Raw genomic sequence first — 15,854 nt, 5'->3', positions numbered from 1 at the left:
TTTAAAACTGGCTGATTCATACAGAGGTGGCCTTGTGCTCTACCGTGTAAAAGGTGGCTGTGTGATTTGACTTATTTATTCCCTTGTGTGTTCTTTTATATTTTAGTGTGCTTTGTTTGCAGTGTTTTATTTTAATGCCAACCTAAAAGTGTGACACCTTTGTATGTTTCCCTTTTTTAGTCAAGCCCTCCACCTACCTATTTTTTTTCTAGGTTCTTCATCTTAGTATGTTTTTAATTATTTAAAAATCACTGAAGCTGAGACACTGAACAATCTTCCTTCAGTTTTATGTTCTTTTATGTCATATTGTTTGTGATGTTTTGCATCACTGAAGGAGATTAAAAACAAAAGAAAACTCTTTTTATCAACTCTGGACTGGACCATTGCATCCTTTGGTGCGTGACGACTAATTTTTTTATCCCACTGAGATGTTCTCAACTTTTAACACATCGTGTCAGTATTTCATCACAGAGATGGTGCCGTGCGTCCTTCATGTCGCTGATCGCTGCTGTTGCAGCCTGTCAACGAACCACAGCTGGAGGAAAAGTCTGAGTCGAATGTGTGGAGGACCTGAGCTTTGACTGGGTCACAGGGTCGTTTTCAGCAGAAAGAGACGGGGTCAGAGGTCGAACTGATAGTGCCTTTATTACAATGTTTAGGACTTCTTGTGTTTGTTTGTGTTTTTTTTTTTCCACGTCTCTGTTAATTCTTTGTGAATCTTACCTGTGTGGTCAAAGTAATAATTAATAACTAGGGGTGGGACTCGATTAAAAAATTAATCTAATTAATTAGAGGCTTTGTGATTAATTAATCTCAATTAATCGCAGTTTAATGGTATAACAATATTTGCCACAAGAAGACACATTTTGCTTCATTTGCTCCAGTGTGGGTTGCCGGCGCCGCTTGCTCGTACTCGGACCAGGACTGCTCGCACTAACAGCTCCGGCGGTTTCTGTGCTCGCTGCAACATACTTTGCATTCAGGTGGTACCGCAGGCTTGATGTGCTTCGGTGGTAGGCAAATTCTTTTTTGCACTATTTGCACAAAACCACGCTCTTGTCCTGGACTTGGGGCAGCCACGTATCCCAGAATGCATTTCGTAGCAACGATAGCGGAGGAGAGGACTCACAACTGTAAAGTTACAAGTTTCGAAATACTACTGTTTTAGTAGTACGGAATGTGGTTTTAAGATTATTTTATGTGAGAAAGTGGATGTTAAAACTTAAAATCTGTGGTTGATTCATCACGATAGCGCGCAGTTTAAAATTTGCTCCAAAGTTTTCGGAGATAACCGGCAGACGAGCTGCGATGGTGACGTCATCAAGTACGCTGCCGTCCCTATTGCAGAATGACCGTCCTGCGTCCTCCCGTCCTGGAGAGACTGTACTCCCAGGTCGAACTTGCTAAGTCCGAACTGCCAAGTTCGTAATTCCGACCTTGGCGTGCTTGCTATTGAGAAACGTATGGCAAGCCGTTCCTGCCAGAAATACGCCACATTCAGTCACGTTTCAACTTCATTACGGCGTAAAAAACGCCGTTTTTTCAGATTTTACGCCGTTTTTTACGCCGTAATGCGCAAAAAGAACGCCGCTTTTTACGCCGTAATGAAGTCCTCCAAGAACGCGCGTAAAAAACGCCGTTTTGCGCATCAAAACGCGCGTAAAATACGCGCGTTTGTGCGCACCACAACGCGCGTAAAAAACGGCGTTTTCCTAGTATGATAATAATCTCCACCCTTCTTTTCTCTCAGCCACTGAACTTGAAGTGTCTGCGCCCAATCGCTGATCAAACAGACCAAATCAGTTCAGCACAGATCTCCTTTGTGGCATAGTTTGTCCTGACTTACCTTGTAGTTTCTCGTAGGTTAATATTTTGGGTGATAGGCAGGAACATATCCCATAAAATAACTTCGTCGTTATTTTAAATTCATCTTCTTTATTTATTTTTCTTGGTCAATGCTTCTATGTTGTTGATTTTGTTGATTTTCACCGGTTTACTCCCTGGCCAATGAAGTGAAGTGGTACAGTGGTTAGAGCTCTGGAGACACACACACACACACACACACACACACACACACACACACACACACACACGTATGTATATGTATGTATATGTATATGCAGCCAAAATATATGTCTATATATCCTAACAATGCATGGAAGGGGAGTTTAAACAACGACAGAAATGAGAAGAAGTACAAGTACACACAGGCTTCTGCCACCATGTTTACTAACACAGGGCTGCAAAGTCAGTGGGTTTACATCCAAACAAATACATACAATACAAAGGGTTCGAGTAATTAATGCCACTCGCACCTGAAGGCTAAAAGGTCTCTGTTTCAAAGTCCAGAGCTCTAACCACTGTACCACTTCTTCACTCCATTGGTCATGGAGTAAACCAGTGAAAATCAACAATAACATAGAAGCATTGACCAATAGATAGATAGATAGATAGATAGGTAGTGCGCGTGCCTCACAGCAAGAAGGTTGCTGGTTCGAACCCTGGGTCGGGCAGGGCCTTTCTGTGTGAAGTTTGCATGTTCTTCCCGTGCATGCGTGGGTTCTCTCCGGGCACTCCGGCTTCCTCCCACAGACCAAAAACATGCTCGTTAGGTTAATTGGTCTCTAAATTGTCCGTAGGTGTGAGTGTGAGTGTGTGAGTTGTCTGTCTGTGTGTCTGTGTCTGTTGCCCTGCGATCGGCTGGCGACCGGTTCAGGGTGTACCCCGCCTCTCGCCCATTGCTAGCTGGGATAGGCTCCAGCCCCCCGCAACCCCGAAATGGGATGCGCGGGTAAAGAAGATGAATGAATGAATGAATGAATGTTCCTGCCTATCACCCAAAATATTAACCTACGAGAAACTACAAGGTAAGTCAGGACAAACTTTGCCACAAAGGAGATCTGTGCTGAACTGATTTGGTCTGTTTGATCAGCGATTGGGCGCAGACACTTCAAGTTCAGTGGCTGAGAGAAAAGAAGGGTGGAGATTATTATCATACTAGGAAAACGCGCGTATTTTACGCGCGTTTTGATGCGCAAAACGGCATTTTTTACGCGCGTTCTTGGAGGACTTCATTACGGCGTAAAAAGCGGCGTTCTTTTTGCGCATTACGGCGTAAAAAACGGCGTAAAATCTGAAAAAACGGCGTTTTTTACGCTGTAATGAAGTTGAAACGTGACTGAATGTGGCGTATTTCTGGCAGGAACGGCTTGCCATAGCCATAGACCAGGAACTCGTGCACTTACAAACGTGTGTCTGGAGTGCAAACTGCGATTAAATGACACGTTTTTTTTTTTTTTTTTTGTAATTAATTAATCGTAATTAACGCGTTAAAGTCCCACCCCTATTTTACATGCAGTTGTCAATGAGGACTTCAATATTGTCTTTATTGTTGCTATGGAAACCAATGATCTCCCTCAAGCCCTGACCTCAGTGGAATGTTGATGTCATCTCTGATAGATCAAAGCCACTTTGTGACGTATCAAAGGAGTGGACCAGGGCTTTGGAACACAGGTCCTTATATGGATGAGGTTTCACTCCAGGTGTTGCTGGATTGACCTGAGAGCCCATACAGGATTCACCTCAGGATTTTGTTGAATTCACTTTGATTTTACTCATTTCCAAGTGTTTTCACACAGATGTTTTGAGGTGTGACAGATATTTCAAGAGGCTTTGAGCAAGTGCATTGTACTCTGACTCACAACTGGACAGTGCTACGGTTGGCTTCTTTTGGTTTTCCATGCCACTAAAGTGCCACCCTTCGTTAGGCTTATACAATAACCTGAGGTACTCTGTCTATCACTGACATCAGCAGGCCAATCTGTTTCACTGTATGCTTGTATACCCAGGTTCTCATCACTTTTCCTGTAGCACCACTGCTTTCTTTCTGGACTTGATCAGTCTCGTCATCAGACACATATTTAGACATTCTAAAATCTGTGTATCTGTCTGGCATCCTTCTCTCTCTCGAAGGGTAACACCTGGGCTCAGGCTCACACTTGACCTCTACTGGCTGTGGTTGGTGGCGGCTCACTCCAGGCTGGTGGCTCACTTCAGGATTATGTTCTAGTGAGACATGGTGATCTGGACTTTTGGACTTGTACTGTACAAAGTCATCTACAGGTGTTAAGTTAGTCCGTGTCTGCTGCCCTCCACCTGTTTTAGCCACAAATTTTACCACCCTGCACTTCTGCACTTTCTTAGTGTCAGGAAAGTAGACAATGTATTCTGGACTGTTTTTGTCATAGCCGATGAAAACACCCTTTTCACACCTTGGATTTAATTTTCTTTTGTCTTGTTTTTAAGCAAAACACTCCAACCCAAACCTCTGCGTTCGAGGCAGGTTCGGCTGTCTGCCTGTCAGTGCTTGGATTGGTGTCTGCTTTGTGCGTTTATTAAAACATCTGTTCCTCTCCACAGCAACAGTCTGGACTGCAGAAGACCACAGTTGTTTTGGCCGATTACTTTCAATCAACATGCACCGTGCCATATCAAGAAGTGTGCGCCAATTGCGCTCAGCAGTGCCATTCTGGTGAGGAGAGTAAGGTGCTGATGTCTCATGTCTAATCCCATGTTTAATGAGTAGAGCCTGGTAACCTTTTCCTGTGTATTCAGTACCTTGCGACATCTGAAACACTTGATCTTGCCGTATGGGGCTGTGTCAGCTAGAAACTTCTCTGTAGCTTTTTAAGAAATACACAAACACTGTACTGGAAAAGTCATCAGTGAATGAAAGTGCATATCTGTGACCATCTCTGGACTCTGGGTGGATCGGTCCTGCCAAATCTGTGCATATTAGCTCTGGAGGTGTTTTAGCTCTCGTATCAGGGTCTCTGTTTCTCGTTAGGAAAAATTTCCCCAGAGTGCACACTTCACAATTTGGAGGTTTGTTTGTTGGACCTTGAATTTTAATGCCATCAGCAACACTTTGTAACCTCTGAATGTCATCATAGTTGCAGTGCCCCAGAATCTATATATAGAATAGAATCTAATCTATATATAGCATATATATGCTACTCACCTTTTTGTACTCCATACACACACACACACACACACACACACATACACACACACACACATATATATATATATATATACACACATATATACATATATGTATATATACACATATACACACACACACACACACACACACACACACACACACATATATACATGTATATATATGTATATATACATATATATGTATATATACCGCTGCCTAAGTTGGAGATCCCTCCACTTGTGGTCGTAAGGCCAGTAGTGTAGAAAACCAGCCTTTGTACATTGGTCTTTTAAAGGTCACCAGTCAGTGTTACAGGGAAGGCCCTGCAATAAGCATCCCAGTCCTGCAGGGATGCAGGTGTGTGTAGACCAATTCGACAGCAGTTCAACACAACGAATGAAACAAAAACAGCTGCAATGTGTTCTGGTTTGTTTAATTGCTATGAGTCAAATCAAAGCCTTGAAAGATTCATAGAGCATGCTTTTGATGTAGTAATACTGATTACTCACTTTGACTTCAGCCGTTGTAAATCTGATGCAGGGTTGGACAATGGGACCCCACCTTCTCCAAGGAAGAACTTGCCCTGGTCCGTCTTGTCTCCATCTTGCTGTTTAAGGGAAAACGGCCTGATGTTGTTGAAGTAGCATTCCAAAAACTCCAGAGAAACAAAGAAAAAATAATGAACTTCTTTCCCTGTCAGTTGGTGCTCCAACAGCAGGATAACCTCACAGTAGTGTCTGAAAGATGTGACTGCAGTGTTGGGGATGTAATCGCCGCTGATTAGTTTTTGGTGGATATAATCAACATCCCTCTGTACAGCAGTAAGGACATCCTTCTTTTGAGACCTGTTGCAAAAGTCACTGAGGTAACACAGTGTAGAAAAGCTGTATTAGTCACTACATCAGTGCAAGTCACAGTGCAGCGGTAATAAGATCAGCATACCTCTCAGTTGGCTGAACTGTCGGGCACATTTGAGGAGTGTTGGTGACTATGAATCCTCGACTCTGAAGGCGAAGGCATAGGCTGACACAAGAAGCTGGATCTTCGCAATACTCCTCGAGCTCTGAGAAGTCCCAAACTCTGCCCTCTCTGGCAAATCAGTTCTGGGAGGCAATTGCTCTGGATGCTTCTTGCTCCCTTTCCTCTTGTGTGTTGGTTTTCATACACACCCTCTTCAGATGCGTTGGCCGGTGGCCTATGATGTTTTGTAACCCTAAATGTCCGACCGACACATCACTAATTCCTCTGCCTGTTCCACTGTTATAATAAATAGCGGCGCAACTTGGTGGCCGTTATCCTGCTAATTTTGTGTGAGCGTGTCAACAGGTTAAAATGCCTGAAATGTCTAATTTCTCATAAAAATACATTAAGACACACAGAATATGCTTAAAATGTCGACTTTTTGAAGAGCTGATGGGCCGCATCTTACCTTTCCATCTTCCAACTCCTTCTGGAAACTTTTAGCCCACCCTACACAGCATCGCCTGTTGATCATGCACCCTCTTAGCCAATCAGAGTGGCCAAGCATGTAGCCTCCGTTCTGTACATCGGATTGGCTCCATTTTCCCAATGCTGATACCGGAAATGGCACGTGCTGTTTTGTAACCCAAAATGTCCCCTGTGACACTTGTGTGCGAACACCAAGTAATGAAATAACATTGGAAATCAAAACAACAGAGAATAAAAAGATTTGACAGGTGAGGAAATCAAACAAACCTGAAAAAGGGTGGGTCTCTTTGTCTGTCACGGCACATACAGCTGGTTAATCTAGTGTGTTTTCCTGATTTCTATCATTCAGAAATCTCTTAGGAGCTGGCTCCAGAGGACTCGCTGAGTCTGTCCCAGCTGCCAAGCCTTATCATTTGTCTCCATCTGCTGGTCAACAGTCCAAACTACAGCCTCAGCCTTTTGGCCGATCCTGCTTTTGCGACTGAGCGTCTCTCTGTCAACAATAGCTTGATGAACAGTTTCCAATGAACAGTGAACATAAGCTATAAATCTAGATGCAATATCAATTCAGGCTTGCTGGGTCTAAGGACAGAGGATGTCACACTTTGTACAGACTGTAAAGCCCATTGGGGTGATGTAAATTGTGATTTTGGGCTATACAAATAACCCTGACTTGTTTTTGTTTTTCTCCTCCTTCTTTTATGTCTTCAACATCGTGTAAGTTGTGGACTCTTTAGTCTGGTCTCAGTGATCATAGGGACTCTCCAGATCGGCTCTATCCTGCACAGCTTACTCCTGCCTGACCAATCAAGAGTAAACTCTGCTGGGCAGAGCCAATCTGGAGAGTGCCTATGATCACTGAGACATACAAGCCTCCACGCCACGTCAAGGCAGAGTCCATGTGGAGGGTTTTGTTTGTTTTTGTTTTTTCTTTTGTTTGGGGGGGGGGTGACACAGTGGGATGCCTCATTTAAAGTGAGATCAATATGTGGTACAAATCATACAGAATGTTACAGAATGGACTCTTTGGTTAAAGTGAAGGCCGGGCCTCGGCTGCTCGAGGTCGGCAAGTGGGAAACGAGAGAAAAGAGTAAACAGAAGAAGAGAAATTCTCATAAATACAAACTTGGTCTTCAGAGATGGAGGGGACACTTTGCTCTGTCACCTCGATGAAAAGGTGTGTGGGCGTGACCTTGGCCAAAAACCACCAGGCCAACGCACGCTCTCCCCAATTTCCACACGTCTCCTGTCTAGGCCGCACTGCCTGTTGTCTGGATCGGCTGCAGCAGGCGCTCTATAGTGCCATTCCAACAAAGAACACAGCTCCTCTCAGCAATGGTGCATCCTCCATGTACACCCTCTCTTCCATTATGCGGCACATAATGTAAACGGCACTGTGGCCGAGGTGAGTCCCAACACCTTCCTCATCAACTTCCAGCAGGATTCACAAAACTCCATGACGTTGACGGTTCGACAGAGTGTGATGATGAAGACAGTGAGAGAGTCTGAGGGCAGGCAGTTGGAACACACCACCGCATCCAGTACTTGTAGTGCCACCTCAATATCTGTTGAAGATGTTGTTCTATTTCACAGGAGACAGGGTTCAGGTTGCAATGCAACGCAAGTGAGGTTGAATTTCTCTTTATATACAGTAAATTGGGTCTGCAGATTTAATCTCTCTTCTTAATTGGACAAACACTGACTCACACGTTTTGAGATCTTCGGTGGGCGTTCGGTGCATCACGTCGCCATCTCATCACATATGCTGCAGCACGAAGCGACAGATCCCCTCAGTGGCCACAGGAGGGCAGGCACGGGCCAGCCCATGTATCACAGTGATAGCACTTTGCACACCAATGACCCCCTGGATCAAGATTTCATTTGTGAATAACTTTTGATAGGAAGGTGCATGAGCAGTGTTTCTGAATTCTTCTGGGACCCCTGAACTGCATGTTTTAGATGTTTACTGCTCCAACACACATGATTCAAATGATCACCTCGTCATCAAGCTTGAGGACGAGCCAACAGGAGGGCAAAGAGACATAGAGGCAGAGAGAGAGAGAGAGAGAGACATAAAGACACAGAGAGAGACAGACAGAAAGACAGACAGACATAGGGACAGAGAGAGAGAGAGTACGTCTGATCCCTGTGAATGATCTGCTCCATCACTTTTACTCCAGAAGGACTTAAAGGCCTTTTGGAACCTGTTGTCCACTGGCAGACTGGTGTTAAAGTGCCAGTACGCGCTCTTACATTTAATGTCTCTGACAGACAGCACACAGTGCACCAGAGAGTGGTCAGAGAAACCCGCCGGGCTGATGGAAACACCTTTAAAAACACTGAAGTGATGGTTAAAACAGGACATTCTGTCCAGTCTGGCCAGAGACATCCAGTTATCTCTGCTGTGAGCCCAGGTGAACTGTCTCTGAGCAGGATGGAAACGTCTCCACACGTCACAGAGATCAAATGTTTCAACGAGTTTCAGCAGAGCCCGTCTGGAAGCAGCGTGAGGTTCTTGATGGTTCCTGTCTAGCTGAGGGTTCTCTGTGCAATTAAAATCACCTCCCAGGAACAGGTACTCCTCAGTGCTGCAGTTGGTAAGAACAGTCTTTAAAACATCTAAAAAAAACCAGTCTGTCTAAGCCAACGGTTGGAGCGTAGACGTTTATAAAAACCATCCTCACACTCTCGAAGACAGCACAGACTTTTAGCATCCGGCCGGGAACGATCTCTTCCACAGAGCAGGAAACAGGTAGAAAGTCTCTAGAAAAGAGGATCCCAACACCTCCACTGTTACTAGTCTTGTGGCTGAGGATGAGCTCCCCCCTCCACTCCCTCCTCCAGTCCGCCTCCTTATCAGGAGTGCTGTGGGTCTCCTGAAGGAGAACCACATTTAGTCCTTTAGACTGAAGAAGAGAGAAGAGAGCAGCTCTCTTTGTGTCTTCTCTCGCACCGTTAATGTTTAAAGAGCCAATCTTCATCTCACACATGATTAGGCTGCATGTTAACAACAACAAGACAAAGGACAACAAATAGAAGAAGAGGGAGAACATCTTCATCTTAGTCATCTTTCTCTAACTGTGTTCGCACTTTAACCAACACTTTTTTCAGCCGGTAAGTCTCTGGGTCAGTGAAGGAAGGCTGCCCGAGCCCTCCTGACTTCCTCAAGAAGAACCTGATGGATTCATGGAATAACTGAAGGTCTGGAAAGTGTTCCTCCACCTTCACAGCTCTCAGCCCCTTCGTGTTCCTCAGAAAAGCTCGAATTCTTGAGAAAGAATAAGCGGTGTGTGTTTCTGCCTGCATGTTCTCTGTGTCCGATTCACTGTCCTCTGTGTTCACCTGTGAGCTGTGTGTGCGTTGTGTGTCCTGTGTGTCCTGTGTGTCCTGTGTGTCCTGTGTGTGTTCCTCTGACTGACAGGAGGAGCACTGTGGGTCTTTCTTTGACACTTTTGGTACCTTTTCACTGGTGGCTTTGGTTTCTGGAGTTTTCCTTTTTGTTGCTACTTTTAAAAAATCCTCCTCCATCACCCTGTCCTCCACCATCACCCTGTCCTCCTCCATCACCCTGTCCTCCTCCATCACCCTGTCCTCCACCATCACCCTGTCCTCCACCATCACACCGTCCTCTACCTCATCCAACACTGACTCAGCCACCCTGGTGGCAGTCTGTCCAGCCAGCTCCTTCACCAGAGTCTGAACTCTGGGCTCTGCCTGTTCAGTCTGAGAGGTGACCTCTTCCTCTGTCTGACCGTTCACCTGCTCCTCACTGTCTGCAGTTGTGTGTGTGTGTCTGTGGGTGTGTAGTCTGTGCTGCTCTGTGCGCCCTTCTCTTCGCTCCGCGCTTTGCGTTGCACTTCGCTTTGCGCCTCGCGCTGTGTTTCGCGCTGCGCTTCGCTCGGTGCTTCGCTCGGTGCTTCGCTCGGTGCTTCGCTCCGCGCTTCGCCCTGAGCCGCAGGCCGGCTGTCAGCTCTGAGAGGCGGCTCTGCTGGCTGCTTTTCTCCCGCTCTGTCGGGGCATGAACGGATCAGGTGACCCTCTGCTCCGCATCCAAAACATTTGACACATAGAAGAGATCATGTGTCAAAAGGGGGTATGATGAGTGAAATACAGAGATATTGGTTCACAAAGGGTTTCTCTAACTTCTCCCAAAAATTTTGTCAAAGTTGTGTGATCTGTGCTACTAACAATGCAGGCAGAGGCATCCAGATACAACAGAGTGCTCATCCACCACCACAAAAACCTTTTGATCACTTACAAATGGACTTCATTGAGCTAACACCGAGCGAGGGAAAGAAATACTGTTTGGTTTTTGTTGACATGTTTTCCAAGTGGGTGGAGGCTTTTCCCACTTCTAAACAGGATTCAGCAGCAGTAGCAAAAGCTTTAATCAGAGAAATAATTCCAGGTAAGATCTCATCTGACAATGGTACACCTTTCGTGAGCACAGCCCTGAAGAGCGTGGGTGAGTATTTTGGTATTGACATGAGGCAACATTGTGCCTATCACCCAGCAAGCGGGGGGGGGGCTGTTGAAAGAGAGAATGGTACATTGAAAGGCAAGTTAGCTAAATGCTGTGATGAAACTGGTTTAACTTGGACAAAAGCACTACCGATTGTTTTGATGCACATGAGAGCTAGGGTCAGAAGCAGAAACGGCCTCAGCCCATTTGAAATCCTCTTTGCACGGCCAATGAATACAGGGATTGGACCGGTTAAGAGGCAACTCCCTCATACCAGCCAGTGCGAAGATGAAATGTTACGTTATTGTGCCAACCTGTCCTCTGTGCTTTTTGAAATCCACAAACAGGCTAAGGACGCCCTACCGAAAGCCACGGAGAGAAAACTACTGTTCTGCCAATTTTCGTTGTCTTTCTGTGAGTTTATTCTGACGCCTGCAGACAGACTCCCTTCTTGTTGTCTCGAGTGTGAGATGACAAGAAAGAGCCCGGAGCAGAAGAAGTTGATAGATTATATACAATATATTATCTTTGTAGACAGGATGACTACACGTCATAATGTGTTGTACAATCAGGACACAAGGTTCACTTAATCAGTGCATAATAACATGGTCAGCAGATTATGACACACGGACGCACCGAATCATATGATATGGTTGTTCATTTGTCTTTAAGACAGTGAATACTTATGATTAAGTACAGAGAAGATGAATAATAAGAATTCCCATTCACACTACTATTACTCAGCACAGGTGAAACCAACTTTAATATGGATGAATAATGAGATGAGACCCAAATGGAAACTCATTGAGTTTAATTTGGCTGAATCACTCAGTACTTTGATTTTCTCAGTTTGGAAAAAAGCACAGATTAAAACACAAAGTTATTCTGTACATAACACATTTAAAATCTGGAGAAGAATATGTAAAATAACCAGAGTTAAGGAACAGGAAATCACTTGTTTAAGAGAGATAGCCTGGGATCCAGATTTTATTCCAAATAGTATTGATGATGTTTTTAAAAAATGGGAGAGTAAGGGCCTCACAAGATTCTATCAAATGTACAAGGAAGAAGCAATGGATTCTTTTGAAAATACAGTAAATAGATATGGTTTAAACAAGAATCACTTTTACAGATATTTGCAAGTGAGAAACTATTTGAAGGAAAAAGTCCAAATTACATCTCTTGGAGATCTCCATCCCATTCTGAGACATATGATAAAGGCCAATCAAAACCATAATTTGAAAAATATAACTGGACAAATATATCAAATATTTCAGGATTACAGAACCGAAGACATAAATAACATTAAGGATAAATGGCAGATAGAACTGAAAACATCTATATCAGATGACGAGTGGAATCAGAGTCTTAAAGATCATTTCTCAATCATAAAATCACCTTCTGCCAAGAATATGCTTGGAAGATAAATATACGGTATTTTAGAACACCAGTGATGTTAAGCAAATATACACAGAATAATTCTAGCTGCTGGAGGGAATGCGGGGAAGACAAAGCGGACCACACTCACATATTCTTTACATGTAAAAAAATAGAAATGTATTGGTCACAAGTCATACACATAATAGAACAGATGTTTGGGAAATTGGGCCAATTTAATAAACACACTTTATGGTTAGGAATAGGTTTTAATGGCCTTCAAAAGGATGAAGAATATTTATTTTGGATTCTGAGAATTACAGCACTCAAACAAATAACAAGAAACTGGAAAAAGTTGGAAGCCCCCAAAGTAAATAAATGGCTAGAGACTGTAGAGAATATTTATAGGCTGGAGAGGGAAAAACTACTTACCGTTTATGTGCGCATTTATATTACGTGTGTGCATGTGTATTTCTTGCTGTGTAATGTTATTTTCTATTTATGTATTTATTTTTTGGCTTACTTTTGGCGTTTCTCGTATCTTTCAGTTGAGTCCGGTCAGCAGTCCTGACCTGAAGAAAGACCAGAAAACACTCACAGCAACATTCAGCTTTGATTGGAACAAGATCCAGAATAAAATCAACACACAGCTGAAGGTTCAAGTCAACAGTGTTTCCACAGTTTAATGATCACAGCTTCCATCTTTAAAGGACTGGACGTGGAAGAAGTTCACAAAGTAAATGAGGAATCTTTTCAATCATTTCCAACAAAGTTCATTGATCAATTTATTACAAATAACCTGAAAGACTGATGTGACTGAGATCCTGCACAGACTCAACTGATGTTCAGCAGTGTTTCTCTAACAGGAGGAGACTCTCCCTCCTACAGAGGACACAGAGACACTGAGGAACCAGACCAGAACCCAAAGCCAGGATAAAGAGGTTCAGTGAATGTGGTGTTGAAGGTGTGGAGGTGGATCAGTGAGGCAGTTGAGACTCTGTAGAAGGACAGAGTGCCAGCAGGACAGTCCACATACACTCCTACTCTGTGAGAGACAGAGGAGGAGGAGGAGGAGATGGATATTGCTCTCTTATTGTGACAGACAGAGTAACGACCATCAGAGCAGAACAGACTCCAGGACTGATCATTCTCTCCAAACACACACTCATCACTGTCTCCTTTCCTTCTGATTCTTCTGTAACTCACTGATACATGAACGATTCCTGTCCACTCGACCTCCCAGTAACAGCGACCAGTCAGACCAGTTCCACACAGCAGCTGAGGACACCAGTCAAACATGTCTGGATGATCAGGATATGACTGACGCTCCATCACATACGTCATCGTCCTGTTGTTGTCAGACAGTTTGATGTTTCTGTTCACTGTGTTTGTGTCCAGTTTGAGTTCACAGGAATCTGATGGAGAGAAGAAGAAGAAAACAGCTGCAGTTATTGATCCATCATCTGTTGATTGATGGACAGTTTGATGATGACATCAGAGATGTGAATGAGTGATGTCACAGTTTGAAGATGGCTGAATGTGCTCTGCTTTGTTTTCATCAGTCAAATTAAAGACACACTTACACTTCCTCAGACCTGGTCTCAACCATCGGACTCCAGCAGGCTCCACCCTGAAAGGAGGAGGGGGGTCAGAGCAGCACCTCCTCTTTCAGCATGCAAACATGGACGTTACATCATTCTCATACACACAAACACAACATGTTGATCCGGCCTGCTTCTCCCTGCTGCCCCTAAACCTCTTCAGCTCTGCTCAGACACTGACAGCGACACTGATTCTCTCTCATCATTAAATCTGCCTTCATCAGCTCATTTCCTCATTTCAATCTGTTGCTGACTTCTATTCTAAGCTGCTTCACTCATTGATCGCTCTCTCGCTCTCCCACCTGTGATGATTAATAATAAGTCTGACTTTGTCTTCACTGAACAATCCAACAGAGCTTTAATCATTGATTAGATTGGGTGTGAATACTGTCAATAAATTCAATATCTGAGACAAGTCATCATGACTCTGTTGTGTGGAAATCTTTTCATGTCAAACTTCCTGAAGTTCACCAGAACAAGAAGAGCCACTTGATGTCTGCACATGGAAATATTTACAAGCCATGTTTGCTGTGAAGACCATGTTCAGTCCAATTGTTCTCCACTGATGAAGGAACAGTCCAACATTTTGAGGAAAAACACTTGAATGAAGTATCTCAAAAGTCCTGCTCTGTCCTGTGGTTGTCAGGTTCCAGCAGTTTGAACTAAATAGAACTGCTTTGGACTTATTGGAAGCTTGTTTTTATGTCTTTTGAGGACAAAAAGGACATTTGTCAAACTGACAGACAGTTCTTTTACCATGCAGAGATCAACAGGTCATTATCATGTTTGTTCCTGGAGATGTTCTCCTTGAGACCTCCAACACAAATAAGTCCTTTTCATGTTCAACCAGTGTTTATGTTGTGATCAAAGGACAAAGGTTTCCTACATGTGTGATTGTTCATGTCTCACTCACATCCACCATAAACCAAAAAGACAGACAACATGTCTCCAGCTCTTCCTCCTCTTTCACACTGACTGACTGTGGCTGCAGCAGCCTCTTCATACCTGAGAGTGTCCAGTCTGCAGTGAGGATCCTCCAGTCCAGCAGACAGCAGCTTCACTCCTGAGTCTCCTGGATGATTGTAGCTCAGGTCCAGCTCTCTCAGATGGGAGGGGTTGGATCTCAGAGCTGAGGCCAGAGAAGCACAGCCTTCCTCTGTGATCAGACAGCCTGACAGCCTGCAAACACACAGAACAACACACATGGAAGATCATCTGAGGGTCCTGCTGTGTCCGTCAAATCATTGCTCTCAAAACGTAGAGATCTGATAGGCTGAGCAGCATCACATGGGAGAATTTACAACACATAATAATTCTCAACAGTTTCTGTGTTTGAGGTCAACGACTTCACACTCGACACTTCACTTCCTGAGGTCCTCAGCGACACCTTTGTGGTAATTAATCATGACTGAATCAGGAATAAAGTGATGTCCACTAATCAAAGTCATATGACAAAAACACAGAAATGATGATTTCCATCTCAGCCAGACTTAATTAAAAAAAGGAACATTGAGAGAAAAAATCTGCAAATCAATATATTTATGTGTCAAATGTGTGGACTTCTGGGGTTAAAGAAAGATGTCAACACTTTTACAAAAAATCTGGGAGAAAATGGGCTTATTGATATTTTGAGTTTTTGTGAAATGATCAGAAATAATTTCACAGCCTTCAGTCGAACATCATCTTTTGTGTGCATGTGAAAAAAATAGTATGCACGAATCTGAATGTGTGAGTGTGATTTAAAAAATCTCACAAATGAAAGTTTAGATGTAGAAATATTTTTCCATGTTTGAAAAGGCTTTGTGCAAACAGATAATCTGAATATACTTCAGATATTTTCAGCTATATTTTTGTGTAACTTGATCTGACCTGAGAGTTTCCAGTGCACAGTGTGGACTCTCCAGTCCAGCAGACAGCAGCTTCAGTCCTGAATCCTGCAGGTTGTTGTTACTCAGGTCCA

This window comes from Chaetodon auriga, chromosome 23 (assembly GCF_051107435.1).
Source record: "Chaetodon auriga isolate fChaAug3 chromosome 23, fChaAug3.hap1, whole genome shotgun sequence".
Lineage (NCBI taxonomy): Eukaryota > Metazoa > Chordata > Actinopteri > Chaetodontiformes > Chaetodontidae > Chaetodon > Chaetodon auriga.
The sequence above is the reverse complement of the archived record's forward strand: the minus strand, read 5'-3'. Positions refer to the sequence as shown.